Source organism: Rattus norvegicus, chromosome 2, assembly GCF_036323735.1.
Source record: "Rattus norvegicus strain BN/NHsdMcwi chromosome 2, GRCr8, whole genome shotgun sequence".
NCBI lineage: Eukaryota > Metazoa > Chordata > Mammalia > Rodentia > Muridae > Rattus > Rattus norvegicus.
Genome location: NC_086020.1, coordinates 164,347,604 through 164,369,566, shown reverse-complemented (window position 1 = coordinate 164,369,566; position 21,963 = coordinate 164,347,604).

Sequence of the window (21,963 nt, the reverse complement as noted above, 5' to 3'; positions counted from 1 at the left end):
AGGCACCACTAACTAAGTTTTCCTTTACAGTCTTAGTAGAGAGTGTTCAATTATACCAAGTATAATCCTCACACTCAATTTACTTTAATTTTAGGACCACCACACTACACATTGACCTTCATGGATACTGACTTCATCTGTTGTTGACACCCTTTCATTTCCAGCAGCTAGTGACCCAATATTTTACCTTAAATTATGTCCAACATAATTATTGTTTCTTGTCACAATCTACAATTCTTTCTTTTGTTCAACTGCATTCCAAAAATATATTCCCTTACTCATTGTAACGTCATTCAAAATGTCATTCTCTGTGTCCTCCATTCTCTTGATCAATTACTCTATAATTCTCAACTCATTACATTCTAATTTCTGCCTTACCCATTACTGAAATTAACTTTCTCTAGGTATTCATTTATTTCTTTATTATTGCTACATTACTCCAGCATTAAGGCTTGTAAAAGAAGAAAAGCCAATAGGATGAGTATGACACTTTTGAACATGTATTTACTAATACACAGAGACAAATGGAATCATGTACAAAATTGATAATTTATCATTTATTTTATTTTAAATAACATCTATAAATGAATTAGCATATGGAAAAAATATCACCACTATGAGTCCTTTTTTAATCTTTTCTGTTTATTATAACAGAAAGGAGTTTGCAATGAAAATTCAGTGATCATTTTTTTTTGAAATAATTAATAGCAAGAGACTTCCAGGACCCAACAGGGATGAGATTAGCTGAAATGCTCAAAAAAAAGGAGGAACGGAAAACCCGTAGAAAATATATCCAGAGGTTAAGCAAGGCCTCCTGTTGGGAGATAGGGCCACCCACTCATCTCCAAATGTTTAACCAAGAATTACTCCTGTCTAAATAACATACACTGAGACAAAGTGTGGAGTGAAGACTGAAGGAAAGGCCATCCAGAGACTGCACAACTGGGGGATCCATCCCATATACAGTCATAAAACACAAACACTATTACAGATGCCAAGAACTGCTTGCTGACAGTGGCCTCATATAGCTGTCACCTGAGAGGCTCTGCCAGAGCCTGACAAATACAGAGACTGATGCTTGTAGCTCATCATTGGACTGAGCACAGGGACCCCAATGGAGAAGTTAGGGAAAGGAATGAAGGAGCTAAAGGTATTTGCAACAGCATACGAAGAACAATATCAACCAACCAAGATCCCCCAGAGCTCCCAAGTGCTAAACCACCAACCAAATAGTACGCATGGAGGGACCCATGGCTCCAGCTGCATATATAGCAGAGGATGACCTTGTCTGGCATCAATGAGAGTAGAGACCCTTGTTCTTGTGAAGGCTCAATGCCCCAATGTAGGGGAATGCCATGATGGGAGGCAAGACTAGACGGGTGTGTGGAGGACCACCTTGTAGAAGCTGTGGAAGGCAGGATGGGATAGGAGGTTCATAGAGAGGAAACCAGGAAAGGGGATAACATTTGAAATATAATAAAATAAAATATCGAATAAGAAAATAACAATTATTATTAGGACTCCAAAACATTGTTTTATAACCAGTCTAGTTAAAGGAAATGTAATGAATGAAGAGACATTATTTAATTTTCTATGTTTTCTATAGAGTATTTACAAAGAAAAATTTGTAGATTACTATTGAAATAGTTTATAGATAACTGTATGCATCTCTCAATACCTCTACTTGTGAATTAAATATCTGAATTATATATCTTTCTAGATATTCCTGTGGATACTTCACGCATATTCATGTGGATATTTGACTCTTAGGTTATGTGTGTGTGTGTGTGTGTGTGTGTGTGTGTCTTATGAATATCTGTGTAGATATATCTGGATATATCTGTGTATCTGGGTAAGTATATGCCTGAGTGGGATACCCATGTTGAGTATATATCTGCATGGATAAATATATGGATAACTCCCTGTGGATGCTTGTGTGAACAGGGTTTCTATTGTTGTGAATATATGTCATGACAATAGCAATTCTTTAATTAGTCATTTTATTCATTTAATTTTACATGACATTCTCCTTCCTTGATACCCCTCCACAAACTCCTCATCCTGTTACCCCTTCCCTTCATTTCTATGAGTTTCCTCCTCCTCCCATATACCTCTCCAGTCTTATAACTCCAGCATCCCCCTGTGCTGGGGCATCAATCCTCCACAGGACCAAAAGCCTCCACTCCCATTAATGTCAGGTAAGGTCATCCTATGCTACATATGTATATGGAACCATGGATCATTCCATGTATACTCATTGGTTGGTGCTTTTGTCTCTGGGAGCTCTGGTTGGTCTGGTTAGTTGATATTGTTCTTCCTGTGGGGTTTCAATCCCCTTTAGCTCTTCAGTCCTTCTCCTAAGTCTTACATTAAAATTTCTGGCTCAGTCGATGGTTGGCTGTGAGTACCTGCATCTGTATTGGTCAGGTGCTGGGAGCACCTCTCAGAGAACAGCCATATCATGCTCCTGACAGCAAATGTTTCTTGGCATCAGAGAGAATGTCAGGGTTTGGAGTCTGCAGGTAGGATGGATCCCTAGTTAGGGCAGTCTCTTGATAGCCCTTTCTTTAGTTTCTGTTTCATTTTTTCCCTGTCTTTTCTTTAGGGAGGAACATCTCTAGGTAAAAACTTTGAGATGGGTGTGTGGCCCCATCCCTTAACTGGGAACCATGCCTATATACTGGACGTTGTCTCTTATAAGGCAACATTTAACTAGGATTGGCTTATAGTTCAGAGGGTTTGTCCATTAGTGTCATGGTAGCAAGCAAGTCCTTTTTTTTTTAAGGTGCTTCATATTGACATTTTTTTTATTAACTTGAGTATTTCTTATATACATTTCGAGTGTTATTCCCTTTCCCGGTTTCCGGGCAAACATCCCCCTCCCACCTCCCCTTCTTTATGGGTGTTCCCCTCCCCATCCTCCCCCCCTTGTCATCCTCCCCCCAACAATCTAGTTCACTGGGGGTTCAGTCTTAGCAGGACCCAGGGCTTCCCCTTCCACTGGTGCTCTTACTAGGATATTCATTGCTACCTATGAGGTCAGAGTCCAGGGTCAGTCCATGTATAGTCTTTAGGTAGTGGCTTAGTCCCTGGAAGCTCTGGTTGAGCAAGCAAGTTCTGACTCAGGCAGACCTCATGCTAGAGAGGCAGCTAAGAGCTCTACATGGGGACTGGCAACTAGCATGATGAAAGACTGACAGTGGGCTTGGTCTGGGTGTCTTCCATCAGTGACATACGTCCTCCACCAAGACCACACACCATAGGGACCATTACAATTCAAATCAACATATTTTGAACACTTGCCTTCATGTTTGTTGAATAACACTAAAATCTAAGTACTATTCCTCAAGTATTTATCTTTATCATTTTTGCTGTATTATATTTTCCTAAACCCTTTTCTTTGCCAATTATTCCAGGCAAGTGGTTGGTTCTAAACCTTCCTAATTCAGCCAGGTTGAGAAGTACTTGTCTGGTCCATCTTGACAGGGAGACTCAGAGACTATCTTCACTTTGATTCTACCCCCTCGGCATTGTAATACTAGTGCTAACCACCATTTGGTTTCTTCTATGTGAGCTGGAAATCAGATCAAGTCCTGCATGCACAGCAGTCACATTACTGAGTAAAATGTCATTGCTCTTCTTTAAGCAGAAGACCATTCTCCATGTGTAATTTTTCTCATTATTGCTCATATTTATTTGATCCTGGATTTTAGAGTTTCCAAAAAATATGCAACTACCATTTGCTACAGGAATTTATATAACATTATATATAATGTCATACTTACAGTTTACTAATTATTAGGAAATAATTACTAATTATTAGGAAAATAATGTTAAACACATAAAACAATCACAAATTTAACATAAATATAAATGCTGTTAGAAAAAGTTCATTATTCTTAGTAATCAAAAGTCTCTCTATAGTGATTTTGTTTTGTAATATTAGTTGATATGGAAATATTACTGTTGTATATTTTATTTTGTACACAAACACACACATACACAATGGTCACAATGGTTTTAATAAAAGGCAGGTATCAAAGTTACAAGTGTATATTTTTTGTAATATTTACGATATTCTACTAATAACTAGGTGAATAATATTAGTAAGGTCATTTCTTAAACTACTGATATAATTACAAATACATAAGTATTATCAAGACTTAAAAAGACAACGCATGTAGTTATTTCAAGGTTTGTCTTGTCCTTTGTGGAACTCAATGTGATGTCAACATAAACCTAATAAGTAAATACTTTGTAAATACATTCTTGAGAGTGCAGTGAGAAATGTTTGAATAGGCAGTCACACTACTGCCTATTGTCTGAAATTTACAGCCCACCATTTATAACGCACACTAGCTGAAGAATAGGCAATCCACCAATATCATTTGCCCATAAAAAGTGATTCAGCTTTAATCTCCATTGAAATGAGGTGAGCCACGCATATTAAGCAGACTGCTATAGTCTATAATTGAAAATAGAGTCATGAATTCAAGGAAAACATTCATTAAAAGACAAGGAATTATTTTATTGAAAGAAAATCACTTCTAATATTTTTAGCAAGCTCATGAATTTGTAAGCAAAATTAAAGCATAGACTGACAATTCTTGTCCAATGCATGTTTCTTTCTTCTGATCCTTTTTGAAGCATTAATTTTCTTTGCTCAATAATGATTTACCCAGACTCTTTGCAGCTAAAGGTAGCTATTCAGACAACCCAATGAGATGTAAGTGAAATCCTGCTGTGTAATTTTGGCAAATCATCTGTAAGACAGCTTAGGGCTAGGACAGCATAGATTAAATTAAATCAAAGGCAGAAAAGAAAACAAAACAAGCTACTGATAATAACAGAAGCTTGTAGATACATGCTTCACTCATGCTCTTCCAGCCTTATCTTGAAATTCAAATCTATACAGTTTTCAGATTTACAACCACATTTACAAGATGACCTAAATGAAGGTGAAATTCAATGGAGGGATGAAATAAAAACCACAACAATAAAAATCTAGTTCCCTGAAGAAATATGCAGCAAAAGACCACACTGCCTCCATATATATGTACACAGAAGTGTGAGATACAAAATAAATGTCTGATAATGCACAAAAAGATAGTTGCAATTATCAAAGTTCCATGTCTGTATGTAATAAAAACTGATTTGTGGTCTGAACTGATTGGATGAAATGTATATAGAGAGTAAATGCTCAATTCAGTTTTCCAATTCAGGGTTCAGTTTTCCAATATTACTTTTGCATAAAATATTCATTGATCCCATCAATCTCTTTTATAGTTTTGGAATTAAATTTCCAATTTAAACTTGAAAATCTTACATAAATATTTACATTTAGCCCCATTGATACAACCTATTTCTTGATATTTTTCTCCACAGAAGCAAAATATTCCTATTTTGTTTGGTCACATTTTAATCTTTTATTTTATATTCTTAATTGTCATTCTCTTGAAAACTCCTTTAAAAGAATACGAAACACACTGTATTCTCACACAAAAGCTCAACTTTTTACATGTAATATTTGTAAAAGTCTATAGGTGTTTGGTGTGTGTATGTGTGATCACATGCATATTATCACAAATTTTCAGAAATTAAGATAAAAGAATAACAAAGAAAACCCACTAGCTGTGGCTGATTGATCCTCATGAGTTCACCTGACAGAAATACTAGGTTTACAATCTATAACTTATTATATGTTATAGATATAACTTAACCTATGTTAAAGGTTTTGGTGAGGTTGAACTATCAATAATATCAATTTTAAAATAGACAAATGACAGAGAGATAGGCATGCTTGAAGAGATGTACGATGCACCTCAATACACCTTCAGATGATCATGAACTGAAGTTGTGAGGTACAATGAACCTCCCTTTATGAAATCTATTAGGTAGCTCAAGCTGTTTGTCACAATACTAGAAAAATGATTAAAGTGGTCCTAAAATAAATGTAAAATTCACTAAGAAGCTACTCTATTGGGAAATCACACCAACATTTAAACGAGTAGCTTGTGCTGGAATGAAAATTCAGAGCTCTTTCTTACTTTGTGAAAATGACTAAGTTCTCAGATATAGATTCTTTTAAATGGAGGAAAGCCAGACAAATTTGATGAAATATTTACCTCTCACGGCATCAAAGTACACATATTGTAATACTCATTCCAAGGCTTACCTAAAAATACCAACCGATCATTCTGGGAGTATAGGCTTTTGATTTATGGTTTCTAGATGTCTTTCTTCTCATAATGCTTAACATTACATTGGGATCAGTCAACTGAAATTCTGTCTTGAAAGCAAGAGCTTTCCTCAAACTTACTTTGGCATCACTGAACAAAACTTACACATGATTAGGGAAAAATGTGATGCTTTTATGTCTCTAGTAATTTTTATCATTTCTAATGCCATAAACATTTCTGTTTGGTCTCATTTCAGAAGTCTATTTTTTGATTACATAACTAGATTGGAATCTGAATTTTAGTGCCCTAGTCAAAATTAATCAGTGAATAAAATTATAATAAGAAGTTAAAACTATTGGAATTGAATTGTAAAAAGTATATCAGTATTTAGAGATGTATATAAAATTAATATAAATATGGCTAAAAGTTTGAGAATTGTGTGAGTAATGTAATTACATCATTTAGTCTCATTTTTTCCCTCCAGATTCTCCTGACACCTATGGTCTATTTTTAAGAATTTATTAATTAGTTCTCTGCACCCAAATCCCGTGGGAGGGAGAGCTAAACCTTCAGAGAAGCAGACACGCCTGGGAAACCAGAAGAGACTGCAGTCTGCACACACATCTTGGACACCAGAGGAAATCACCAAACGCCATCTGGAACCCTGGTGCACTGAAGCTCTCGGAAACAGCGGTGCAGATCTTCCTGGTTGCTGCCGCCACAGAGAGATCTTGGGCAGCACCCCGCGAGCGAACTTGAGCCTTGGGACCACAGGTAAGACCACGTATTTCTGCTGCAAGTGACCTGCCTGGTGAACTCAAGACACAGGCCCACAGGAACAGCTGAAGACCTGTAGAGAGGAAAAACTACACGCCCGAAAGCAGAACACTGTCCCAATAACAGGCTGAAAGAAAATGGGAAAACAGGTCTACAGCACTCCTGACACACAGGCTTATAGGGCAGTCTAGCCACTGTCAGAAATAGCAGAACAAAGTAACACTAGAGATAATCTGATGGCGAGAGGCAAGTACAGGAACCCAAGCAACAGAAACCAAGCCTACATGGCACCATCAGAGCCCAATTCTCCCATCAAAACAAACATGGAATATCCAAACACACCAGAAAAGCAAGATCTAGTTTCAAAATCATATTTGATCATGATGCTGGAGGACTTCAAGAAAGACGTGAAGAACTCCCTTAGAGAACAAGTAGAAGCCTACAGAGAGGAATCGCAAAAATTCCTGAAAGAATTCCAGGAAAACATAAATAAACAAGTAGAAGCCCATAGAGAAGAGACACAAAAATCCCTGAAAGAATTCCAGGAAAACACAATCAAACAGTTGAAGGAATTAAAAATGGAAATGGAAGCAATCAAGAAAGAACACGTGGAAACAACCCTGGATATAGAAAACCAAAAGAAGAGACAAGGAGCTGTAGATACAGGCTTCACCAACAGAATACAAGAGATGGAAGAGAGAATCTCAGGAGCAGAAGATTCCATAGAAATCATTGACTCAACTGTCAAAGATAATGTAAAGCGGAAAAAGCTACTGGTCCAAAACATACAGGAAATTCAGGACTCAATGAGAAGATCAAACCTAAGGATAATAGGTATAGAAAAGAGTGAAGACTCCCAGCTCAAAGGACCAGTAAATATCTTCAACAAAATCATAGAAGAAAACTTCCCTAACCTAAAAAAAGAGATACCCATAGTCATACAAGAAGCCAACAGAACTCCAATAGATTGGACCAGAAAAGAAACACCTCCTGTCACATAATAGTCAAAACACCAAACGCACAAAATAAAGAAAGAATATTAAAAGCAGTAAGGGGAAAAGGTCAAGTAACACATAAAGGCAGACCTATCAGAATCACACCAGACTTCTCGCCAGAAACTATGAAGGCCAGAAGATCCTGGACAGATGTCATACAGACCCTAAGAGAACACAAATGCCAGCCCAGGTTACTGTATCCTGCAAAACTCTCAATTAACATAGATGGAGAAACCAAGATATTTCATGACAAAACCAATTTTACACAATATCTTTCTACAAATCCAGCACTACAAAGGACAATAAATGGTAAAGCCTAACATAAGGAGGCAAGCTATACCCTAGAAGAAGCAAGAAACTAATCGTCTTGGCAACAAAACAAAGAGAAGAAAAGCACACAAACATAACCTCACATCCAAATATGAATATAACGGGAAGCAATAATCACTATTCCTTAATATCTCTCAACATCAATGGCCTCAACTCCCCAATAAAAAGACATAGATTAACAAACTGGATACGCAACGAGGACCCTGCATTCTGCTGCCTACAGGAAACACACCTCAGAGACAAAGACAGATACTACCTCAGAGTGAAAGGCTGGAAAACAACTTTCCAAGCAAATGGTCGGAAGAAGCAAGCTGGAGTAGCCATTCTAATATCAAATAAAATCAATTTTCAACTAAAAGTCATCAAAAAAGATAAGGAAGGACACTTCATATTCATCAAAGGAAAAATCCACCAAGATGAACTCTCAATCCTAAATATCTATGCCCCAAATACAAGGGCACCTACATATGTAAAAGAAACCTTACTAAAGTTCAAAACACACATTGCACCTCACACAAAAATAGTAAGAGATTTCAGCACCCCACTCTCATCAATGGACAGATCATGGAAACAGAAATTAAACAGAGACGTAGACAGACTAAGAGAAGTCATGAGCCAAATGGACTTAACGGATATTTATAGAACATTCTATCCTAAAGCAAAAGAATATACCTTCTTCTCAGCTCCTCATGGGACTTTCTCCAAAACTGACCATATAATTGGTCAAAAAACGGGCCTCAACCGGTACAGAAAGATAGAAAATATCCTGTGCGTGCTATCAGACCACCACGACCTAAAACTGGTCTTCAATAACAATAAGGGAAGAATGCCCACATACAAGTGGAAATTGAACAATGCTCTACTCAATGATAACCTGGTCAAGGAAGAAATAAAGAAAGAAATTAAAAACTTTTTGGAATTTAATGAAGTTGAAGGTGCAACATACCCAAACTTATGTGACACAATGAAAGCTATGAAAGAGGAAAACTCATAGTGCTGAGTGCCTGCAGAAAGAAACAGGAAAGAGCATATGTCAGCAGCTTGACAGCACACCTAAAGGCTCTAGAACAAAAAGAAGCAAATACACCCAGGAGGAGTAGAAGGCAGGAAATAATCAAACTCAGAGCTGAAATCAACCAAGTAGAAACAAAAAGGACCACAGAAAGAATCAACAGAACCAAAAGTTGGTTCTTTAAGAAAATCAACAAGATAGATAAACCCTTAGCCAGACTAACGAGAGGACACAGAGAGTGCGTCCAAATTAACAAAATCAGAAATGAAAAGGGAGACATAACTACAGATTCGGAGGAAATTCAAAAAATCATCAGATCTTACTATAAAAGCCTATATTCAAAAAAATTGAAAATCTACAGGAAATGGACAATTTTCTAGACAGATACCAAGTACTGAAGTTAAATCAGGAACAGATAAACCAGTTAAACAACCCCATAACTCCTAAGGAAATAGAAGCAGTCATTAAAGGTCTCCCAACTAAAAAAAGCCCAGGTCCAGATGGGTTTAGTGCAGAATTCTATCAAACCTTCATAGAAGACCTCATACCAATATTATCCAAACTATTCCACAAAATTGAAACAGATGGAGCACTACCGAATTCCTTCCATGAAGCCACAATTGCTCTTATACATAAACCACAGAAAGACCCAACAAAGAAAGAGAACTTCAGACCAATTTCCCTTATGAATATCGACGCAAAAATACTCAATAAAATTCTGGCAAACCGAATCCAAGAGCACATCAAAACAATCATCCACCATGATCGAGAGGGCTTCATCCCAGTCTTGCAGGGATGTTTTAATATATGGAAAACCATCAACCATTATATAAACAAGCTGAAAGAACAAAACCACATGATCATTTCATTACACGCTGAGAAAGCATTTGACAAAATTCAACACCCCTTCATGATGAAAGTCCTGGAAAGAATAGGAATTCAAGGCCCATAATTAAACATAGTAAAAGCCATATACAGCAAACCAGTTGCTAACATTAAACTAAATGGAGAGAAACTTGAAGCAATCCCACTAAAATCAGGGACTAGACAAGGCTGCCCACTCTCTCCCTACTTATTCAATATAGTTCTTGAAGTTCTAGCTAGAGCAATCAGACAACAAAAGTGGGTCAAGGGGATACAGATCGGAAAAGAAGAAGTCAAAATATCACTATTTGCAGATGATATGATAGTATATTTAAGTGATCCCAAAAGTTCCACCAGAGAACTACTAAAGCTGATAAACAACTTCAGCAAAGTGGCTGGGTATAAACTTAACTCAAATAAATCAGTAGCCTTCCTCTACACAAAAGAGAAACAAGCCGAGAAAGAAATTAGGGAAACGACACCCTTCATAATAGACGCAAATAATATAAAGTAGCTCAGTGTGACTTTAACCAAGCAAGTAAAAGATCTGTACAATAAGAACTTCAAGACTCTGAAGAAAGAAATTGAAGAAGACCTCAGAAGATGGAAAGATCTCCCATGCTCATGGATAAGCAGGATTAATATAATAAAAATGGCCATTTTACCAAAAGCGATCTACAGATTCAATGCAATCCCATCAAAATAACAATCCAATTCTTCAAAGAGTTAGACAGAACAATTTGCAAATTCATCTGGAATAACAAAAAACCCAGGATAGCTAAAGCTATCCTCAACAATAAAAGGACTTCAGGGGGAATCACTATCCCTGATCTCAAGAAGTATTACAGAGCAATAGTGATAAAAACTGCATGGTATTGGTACAGAGACAAACAGATAGACCAATGGAATAGAATTGAAGACCCAGAAATGAACCCACACCCCTATGGTCACTTGATTTTTGACAATGGAGCCAAAACCATCCAATGGAAAAAAGATAGCATTTTCAGCAAATGGTGCTGGTTCAACTGGAGGTCAACATGTAGAAGAATGCAGATCGATCCATGCTTATCACCCTGTTCAAAGCTTAAGTCCAAGTGGATCAAGGACCTCCACATCAAACCAGACACACTCAAACTAATAGAAGAAAAACTAGGGAAGCATCTGGAACACATGGGCACTGTAAAAAATTTCCTAAACAAAACACCAATGGCTTATGCTCTAAGATCAAGAATCGACAAATGAGATCTCATAAAACTGCAAAGCTTCTGTAAGGCAAAGGACACTGTGGTAAGGAAAAACGGCAACCAACAGATTGGGAAAAGATCTTTACCAATCCTACAACAGATAGAGGCCTTATATCCAAAATATACAAAGAACTCAAGAAGTTAGACCGCAGGGAGACAAATAACCCTATTAAAAAATGGGGTTCAGAGCTAAACAAAGAATTCACAGCTGAGGAATGTCGAATGGCTGAGAAACACCTAAAGAAATGTTCAACATCTTTAGTCATAAGGGAAATGCAAATCAAAACAACCCTGAGATTTTACCTCACACCAGTGAGAATGGCTAAGATCAAAAACTCAGGTGACAACAGATGCTGGCGAGGATGCGGAGAAAGAGGAACACTCCTCCACTGTTGGTGGGATTGCAGACTGGTACAACCATTCTGGAAATCAGTCTGGAGGTTCCTCAGAAAATTGGACATTGAACTGCCTGAGGATCCAGCTATACCTCTCTTGGGCATATACCCAAAAGATGCCTCAACATATAAAAGAGACACGTGCTCCACTATGTTCATTCCAGCCTTATTTATAATAGCCAGAAGCTGGAAAGAACCCAGATGCCCTTCAACAAAGGAATGGATACAGAAAATGTGGTACATCTACACAATGGAATATTACTCAGCCATCAAAAACAACGACTTTATGAAATTCGTAAGCAAATGGTTGGAACTGGAAAATATCATCCTGAGTGAGCTAACCCAATCCCAGAAAGACATACATGGTATGCACTCATTGATAAGTGGCTATTAGCCCAAATGCTTGAATTACCCTAGATGCCTAGAACAAATGAAACTCAAGACGGATGATCAAAATGTGAATGCTTCACTCCTTCTTTAAAAGAGGAACAAGAATACCCTTGGCAGGGAAGAGAGAGGCAAAGATTAAAACAGAGACTGAAGGAACACCCATTCAGAGCCTGCCCCACATGTGGCCCATACATATACAGCCACCCAATTGGACAAGATGGATGAAGCAAAGAAGTGCAGACTGACAGGAGCTGGATGTAGATTGCTCCTGAGAGACACAGCCAGAATACAGCAAATACAGAGGCGAATGCCAGCAGCAAACCCCTGAACTGAGAATAGGACCCCCGTTGAAGGAATCAGAGAAAGAACTGGAACAGCTTGAAGGGGCTCGAGACCCCATATGTACAACAATGCCAAGCAACCAGAGCTTCCAGGGACTAAGCCACTACCTAAAGACTATACATGGACTGTCCCTGGACTCTGACCTCACAGGGAGCAGTGAATATCCTAGTAAGAGCACCAGTGGAAGGGGAAGCGCTTGGTCCTGCTAAGACTGAACCCCCAGTGAACTATACTGTTGGGGGGAGTGCGGCAATGGGGGGAGGGTTGGGAGGGGAACACCCAAAAGAAGGGGAGGGGGAGGGGGATGTTTGCCCGGAAACCGGAAAGGGAATAACACTCGAAATATATATAAGAAATACTCAAGTTAATAAAAAAAGAAAAAAAAGAATTTCTTAATTATTAATTCATATATAGAAATGTGAATAAAACTTTTTAAACAAAAAGTAAATATTTGTTATCTACAAAATTTTATAAAAATCTAGAGAAGAACTGATTAAAATAAAGAAGAAAATGTAACACTATAAATAACGATTTAAAATAAAATTTGGCAACACAGTGTAAAATCAAAATTAGTACATTTTTTAAATAATTTAATTTTTCTTTGGTATTTTATGTATTTGCATTTCAAATGTTATCCCTTTTCATGGGTAACACTGCAGACCTGATAGACAACGAAAGAAAGCTCATTAGAAAAAAATTTGTTGTGATATCTTTAATAATGGAAAATTGGTGTGCAGAGCAATATATAAATATGTTGTTCGTAATTATAAAGATGGAATGAATACATTTTGCACTGTGATCTTGGAAAAAGAATTCTATGGATTGACTGTGATTTTGTTATCATTTTGGTCAAAGTTTTGATCCAGGGATGTGACAATCATAGGGCGAGGGAACATTTGGGAGTCAGGACCTAGGACCAGGTGGTTGAAAACAGAGCCCATAAAGGGTCTATAAACCCATACTACCCTCCTATGAGATTCCACTACTTTCTACTACACACACTTTTGTAATAATATGTCATCACCTGTCATATTAACAGGGATCAAACAATTGTGCTTTTCAGTCTTCAACTTTGATCTAATATTGTATGTAAAATTAACATTGACTATCATTAATTAGAAAATTTAAGTATTTTGTTATGAGCCAAAGTTTATTTTTTTCGCCGTCTTTATTAAATTGGGTATTTCTTTCTTTCTTTTTTTTTTTGGTTCTTTTTTTTGGAGCTGTGGGTATTTCTTATTTAAAATTGTGATTCCCATTCCCGGTTTCCAAGCCAACATCCCCCTAACCCCTTTCCCTCCTTTTCTCTATGTGTGTTCCTCTTCCCATCCTCCCCCATTACCTCCTTCCCCTCAACAATTCTGTTCACTGGGGGTTCAGTCTTGGCAGAACCAAGGGCTTTCCCTTCCACTGCCCTTACTAGGCTATTCATTGCTACCTATGCAGTTGGAGCCCAGGGTCAGTCCATGTATAGTCTTTGGGTAGTGGCTTAGTCCCTAGAAGCTCTGGTTAGTTGGCATTGTTGTTCATATGGGGTCTCAAGCCCCTTCAAACTCCTTCAGTCCTTTCTCTGATTCCTTCAATGGAGGTCCTGTTCTCAGTTCAGTGGTTTGCTTCTGGCATTCGCCTATGTATTTGCTGTATTCTGGCTGTGTCTCTCTCAGGAGAGAGATACATCGGTTCCTGTCAACCTGCACTTCTTTGCTTCATCCATCTTATCTACTTTGGTGGCTGTATATGTCAGAGTTTATTAATACATCATATTCTTTATATAGGTATACTTTTTCAGTAAATATTTTCATAAAAATTATCATCTTATTAAAGATTATCTGAACATCCACCCTTTTGGTAAGCCATATACCCACATCAGATTTGAAGTCTCTAATCTTATTTACTATCCTCCTTTATCTGTTTGTCTTTTTATGCTTTCTTGTTTTTCTTCCACACTTGGATTCAACTGTGTTACTATGGTTATCTTCTGCATTTTTATAATACACTGATGCACAATGATAGTTCAATCCTTCTTCAATTAATTGATCATTTATTACTGAAAAAGTTATGGAACATGAAACTTAATTACAATGGCAAAAGTGCTATCAATAAATGAAAGTTTATTTTTTTAAAAGATTTATTTACTTTATTTATATGAGTACACTGTAGTTATTTTTAGATGCACCAGAAGAGGGCATCAGATCCCATTACAGATGGTTGTGAGCCACCATGTGGTTGCTGGAAATTAAACTCAGGACCTCAGGAAGAGCAGTCAATGCTCTTAACCTCTGAGCCATCTCTCCAGCCCCAATAAATGAAAATTTAAAGTTTGTGTGGGTTTCCTGGAATTCCACAAAAATTATGTCTTACAGCTATGTAAGACATTTAGCATTATAAAATCCCAATTCTTTTTAGGTGACATGAGTAACAATTTATCCTAATAGTATGGCATCAACAATACTAAGCCAAAAAGAGATGAACTTTCCAATATATTTTCTATGAGACAAATGGTTTCATGTACCATGCATAACAATATTAATCAGTCCTATATCAATCTGAACAGTTTGCATTATTTACAATTAATTTATCCTTGGGCCAAATTTATGTAGGCAAATTTTCTAAATGCATTATAAATCTTTAATGTTGCACATAAATTTACAATCAATAACTTTGTCTTAGTTCTCCTATGGATGTGATGAATAGAATTATGAATGTAAAATTGAGGTAGAAAGGGTTACTTTATCTTATGTGTTCTTAGGCCATTCTCTAGGGAAACTAAGGCAGGAAGTCAAGAGAGGAAGTAGAAGGTAGGAACTGGACAGGGGCTATGGAGGAGTGCTGCTTACCATCTTGTTCCTCAAAACTTTCTCAGGCTGCTTTCTTAAGAACCCTAGAACAACCTCCTCAGGTTCAACACTAACGTGCTTATCATCAATGAATTCCATATCCTATAGACTTGTCTAGTGAAACTCTTACGTGTACAATTTATCAGCTGATGTTCATTCTTTCCAAATGATTCTAGCCTGTGACAACTAGACATGCTAACTATACAGAAAAATTATGTCAAACACAGAATGATTGTCAGTACCTTTGAATGTAGAAAATAATTTATTTCAAACTTTCTAATGGCTTAAAAGATGCTCTTCCAATGTGATGAAAAACAATTCAGATCCATCTGAGAAATTTAATTGTGGGAATTAAGTAAAAATGTGACAGTTTTTTTACATTCAAAGTGGTTAAAATATGCATGTATAGCAAAGTATATCATGCTAGTTCATAAAACAGGTTCAGTATATCTGTTCTGTTAAAAATTATAAAAAAACTACATACACAATAAACTTTAATTATAAGAATATCATGTTATATTTTTTGAAAATACTACTATTTAAGAAAATGTCTCTGAATAATTTTCCACAATTTTTCTGTCAGAAAAATAACATAATTAAAATGGGTTATTAGGGCTATAAAGAAAGTTCACCATGTGCCTCTAGTAGCTGAGACACATTGTTTAGCTGCCCACATTAACATAAGCAGCTCACCATCTATTTGACAGCCACTTCTAGACTTCATAAGTACCCCCATGTACACATACACACAACAATATACATTCATAAATTTACAGAAATATAAATATTTTAAATGACCTATTCATGAAGATATGGTAAGCTGATATACACATAATAGAGAATAAGTATATTAGGCTAACATTTATCAAATATACGTTTCTATTATTCACCTCAAATTCAGGCTCTAAGTTGAAACTTGACAATCTTACATAACTATACAACGTGATATTTATCTAACAGTGTTAGATAAATGGTGCCATGAATGGGATGGTGCATGATGGTTAAACATTTTAGGCCTTACAATAATATCACTATGATTATAAAAATATTGGGAATAATTTTGCCCTGTTAATAGGATGACAATAATCTCTATCATGAACTCTATCTTTCTAATTACATTGTTTTGCCAGTAATTATAATACAAAGTGTACCAGGCTGACACAAAATCTTTTCAAACTAGCTAAAAGATAATGGGAAAAAGTCAATCATAGAAATATCTCTTCCCACACTAGAGCTCTATATTCAAAAACGGGAAGAATTATTTCTCAACATTTCTGACAGGCATACTGGAGTAATCATTTTGTCAAGCATCACCTGTAAAGCTTGTGTGATTTTTAGGAAAGATGACTCAGTTCTTGTTGAATATTTTTTCAAGGTGAAATCATTTGAAAGTTATTTGCAACAAACCACAGACCCAAATGAAGTTATTGTATTCAGTAAATTCAATGCCTGTAAAATAGTTATATTTGAAAATGTTTATAAACTTGATTTTTGATATATGGATATAAAGAAGGTATTTTTATGACTGGAGAAAATTGTTCTTTCATGTGAAGACACAAATGTGCTATCAGATCTCACCTCCTAAATATATGCTAGTATCCTGACAATAATTTACATGTGAAGCAATATTTAAAAATGAAAATTATAAATACTGCATATTTCTCTATATTAAATAAATTAACTTTTGGTTAATTTTCTAGCATATCTTTCCCCAAGAAGATTTTTGCAAAGGGGCTGTTTGTTAAAGGGAGTTTCAATTTCAAAAGTAAAAGAATATGTCAGAAAAAAATATCACTGCCAAACACTTAGCGAAAAGCCAGACAAGGTGACACAGGGCTGTAATCCCAGCATTTAGCATATAGAAGCAAGATGAGGCCAGAAGTGCAAGGCCAGACTGTGCTAAGTGAGAACCTTGTCCCCAAAAACAAAAAAGCAAAACACCAAAAACCCAGAAGAACATAAAAATTATGCAGAGGACACACTAAATAAAGCAAAAGCACTAACATAATTTTAAGTATCATTTTGTCATTTATTCCCTCTAAAACATTTATTCCCTAAAACCCATCAGTATTGTACCATGTCTACTGATATTAAAGATGTGGAAATAAACAGTCACGTTCATTTAGAAATGGAAGTAAAACCACCATCTATGAATTCTTTACACTATTTAAAAATATAGTTAAGGATGTTGAAATATAGATAAAATACAATGTAACAGTAGTGTGAACAGATTTAAAAATTAAAATATTAATTTCCATCATTTTGTGTGGAACTTTCTTTTCTCCCTGTTGCATAATCCTTGACTTCCTAGGCATCTTGTTATGAAGCATCTAATTAGATCTTGTTTATTAAGTAGCATCATGGGTTAATTTGGAGGGTTTGGATACTTTTACTTTTTATAATGTGCTTTGGCACAGAATGCTTACTGGAGTGAGCCTACTTATCATGACAAAAGCATAAATGTCAGCTCTGCAGCTTATAGCTGGCTTAGCTTCAACAAGAATGTCAGGCAAACTGACAAGGCAGAAAGCAACTCTGAGTGATGACATGGCTGTGGATAATAGATTGCCTTGCCAAGGATGCTGCTTCAGCTTTGATCTCTGGAACCTCTCATCCTAAGGGGCAAAAGTTATCTGAGGATTCCACTAGACTATGGACTATGTATATTTCAAACTTTTTACCAAACATCATCTCAATGGTCTTTGGATAATTAAAATGCCAAGTTCACTTTATTTGGGGGCTCATTTTTTATGCCATTGGACCTTGGATTAACTGTCATTGGTAGAATCAGAAGGCACTGCTATCACTCCATTATGAATACAATCTCTACTATGAAAACTTTAAGTATTCATGCACAAGCTGATATTTTGTAGCAATATATTAGGGAGAGAACCCGTATACAGTATCTGAATATCAAATTCTGAATTTCCATCCTTTAATTGTACAACTCAGTCAGTATTTTTGGTCATAGGATTATTTGGTATAAAGTTGTAGAAGAAAGACAGACAGACAGACAGAAAGAAAGAAAGGAGAGAAAAAACTAAAACCTATGTACTCATCTCTTATTTCTAAGCAAAAACTTCAAAATATAATAAAGGCTATTGATCAAAGATTATAGATTTATGAAACAGATTAGTCTTGTGAACATAATCTTTATTTATTGGAAAAGACTAAAAAATGACCGGATGTTTCAATTTATATTATTAAAGGCAATCTTTATATTCTCTTATTCTTATTATACTTGATTACAAAATTCAAAATGTATGTATTCTAAGTTTTGGTTTAAAAACTATTATTAAAAATAACAATACATAAGATTTACAAATGCATTTCTAAACATACTTATAATAAATCTACTTTAATACATACCAAAAATCACTGTTCCAAAATTAAGCCTGTGGAATCATTCAGACTTATAATAATAACTAAATTCAATTTATTTCCTTTAATGAATCAGAAGTGAGTAAAGGTACATCTAGCTAAGAGACAAGAGTAGTTTATGTTACTATTAAAAATTCCTTTAATGCTATCAAGTTCTGCTCTGTTCACCCCTGAACTTAACTTTTGTTGAATTCAAAAATGAGATGAGATTGGGACCCTGTGATTGTATAACATACTTTTTATCTTTATTTAACTGACTAAGATTATGTGTAAACCTTGGTTTACAATCATGATATCAAGCTGTCCTTTTTTGTCAAAAGTAATTAAAATTTCCATTTATCACCTTCTATTCATGAACAATTCTGAATTGTAACCTCCCTATCCTTAGTTAAATCCAAATTGTACAGTGAGCTCTGTACTTCGAAGGAGAAACAGGAAAAAAATCCTGCTCTGTACACGTGAAGCAATGAAATATCTGTCAGTGTGGCTCTCCTTACTCCTGCTATCCATGAGTGTGAAGATGTTTCTTACTAAATTTACTTCAAATGTCCATACACAGTCAATGTATACACTGGTCTGTTGATGTGAAACTAACCATTTATTTTTAAGAATATGACCTCATTCTGATTGTAGATATATTGATCTTATTAATGCTATAATATTTCATAGAAATGCCATATTTCTCTAAAGTATCCCTTTCTGTACTACCTTGGATGGAAAAGTCACACAATAAATCATATAACCTATTAAGTCAAATATAACTCAGTTAACAATGACCACAGTCTCACAGTCACAAGCAAATCGTTTTACCAGGGCCCTGTAGAGAACAAAAAATTGCTGTTCAAAATATCACAGAGTAAGTCACATGTTTCATAGTCTGCACAACCTGTGACCAGGATATTGCTCTAATTTGTGATTAGCTTTATGACAAACATAAATTTGTGACTAGCTTTATGAGTACCAAGGTATCTGGCTCAAAATAACTGGTGTTCAGAATGTGTTTCATCAGCCTGAACCCACTGTTGAAGCACATTCAATCTGGTCTATTATTGAAACTCTGAAGGTAAAGGATTATTTGATAACATGTTATAACTGCTGATGTAATTTAGGTTGCTGCCAACATCTGAAAAGTATCCTTATCAAATTTGCCACTGTCTAAATGTTACTCTAATGAAATGTGTCTCAATTCTGAGAGGATTTCCTGACATGAATTATGAACACATAATTGAGGTAACGCTAGAAACTTTAGAGCTATCACAGGAGAAAGAACTTCTCTTAGGTTTAACTGACCCCATGCATGTACAATTGAGGTACATGGAGATATGAAATTTCCTTAGCAGGTACTATCTGTCCATGAGATTCTATATACTGTGATTATTAGTAGTGAAATAGAATGATCTTTAGAATAGAAGAAAAACAGGATCCCTTCATAAAATAGGCATGAGATCTGCTGTAGTCACAAGAAAGAAGAGAGGTATCTCCTCATTGCTCCTAGTCAATGTCAATTGTTTTGTTATCCATGCAAATTGTTTTAGAGATTAATATATTTTACAGTTTCTTCCTAGAAAGTTGATTAATCTGGCCTAAACATACACATATATTCATAAACCTTGATAAATGAGCCAGCAATGTGTCTATCTTCACTGTTAAGTGATTAAATTGTATCCACTGTATTAACAGGGAATTATAGAGGCTATTTCTTGTGCTTATGTTGTTCTGTTTATTGCCTTATTGTGAGAAAATCTTCCCATGGAAGCAAGTAACCTTAATATAAATTATATTTCATATTTTTGAAAAGAATTTTTATGACATTCTTAGGCAACTATCTTTACTTGTAACGGTGACATTATCATCTTGTGATAATGATCATTACCTGTGAAAAGACAGATTTTCTCCTGATCCATGCGATTGATATGCAGACATTCATATATATTGCCTTCAGTATTTAAGCATAGTTTTAAAAAAATGTACCATCATCATTATTGAAAAGAAATACTCCATTACGGTGAACTTGGCATCCAAGGCAGCACTTCAGAAGTATATTCTTCCACTTGTTATTAAAATTTAAAAGTATTTGAAACTAATCTGGTGTATGGGCAACCCCTTCTTGCTCAAGCCTATAAAATTCTCCTATTGGAATCAAATACCAATCACAGGCTGAAGAATGATTTGTGTTTTGAAAATGCTATCCAGCCACATAAATATTCTCAATTAAAGCCAGATATACTTAAGATATTTATGCCATAAAATTAAGTTGTGCTAATTGCCATGTCTATGTTTTTAAAGTATCTTATTTGCAAGATTAAGGACCTACAGAGTGTGACATTTTGTGCCCCTATAACACAAAAACAGAATTAAATGCAAAGATATCTTAATGGGGTATTGCTCCTCATAATTACTTAGGTCACAGGTTTATTTTTAATGTTTTTTTTTTGCTTTTGATAATTTTTAAAATCCTCCAGGGATAAGGTATAAATAAAGGCAGTTTACTGAGAAGAGTCAGCAGTATCATCTGCTGAAGTTCATTTTATTTTAGGTTGATGCATCCAAAATTTATTACTGTGAGGTTTTGTGAAATATGAGCTTTTGAAAACACACCAGGAATACTTTTCTATTTTTCAGATGGGTGCTGGTCTGTCCTTGGGACTTTCTGTATTATAGTAGTCTTTTTGTATGTGGAGTTAAAGGGATGGAGTGAAGTATTTGTTGAGTAGATAAAACCTACTTGTACTGTTTTATATATTGCTTAAACTTAAATACATTTTAAAGGACAGGAATCCTGCCTTAGAAAGTATCATTAATATACAATTGCAAAAGTTTACTAAAGTGAAGTTTAGTGTAGAACCATAATGAAAAGCAATGCATGGCTTCAATTTGTCCCATTTACATAGTCTACTTAGCAAATTTAGTTGTTCTTTTTATCATTTTTTTTGTTTTTAATATATATTTTTGTTTATATATTTTTTTCTTAAAATACATCTGATCAAGGGTTCTCCTCTATCATTTCCACCAAGATCTTATCAATTCCTAGTTTTCCAAATTCATGATGTCTTTCCATCTTTAGTAAGCAATTAGGCAAATAAAGTAAAACAAAATAAAGGGCAACAAAAACAAGGTAAACACAGAAAATACATTTATATTCACATGCATATCGCCAATACAGAGACACACACACACACAGAGATCTAAACAAAACCCATAGAAAAGAAAAATTGGA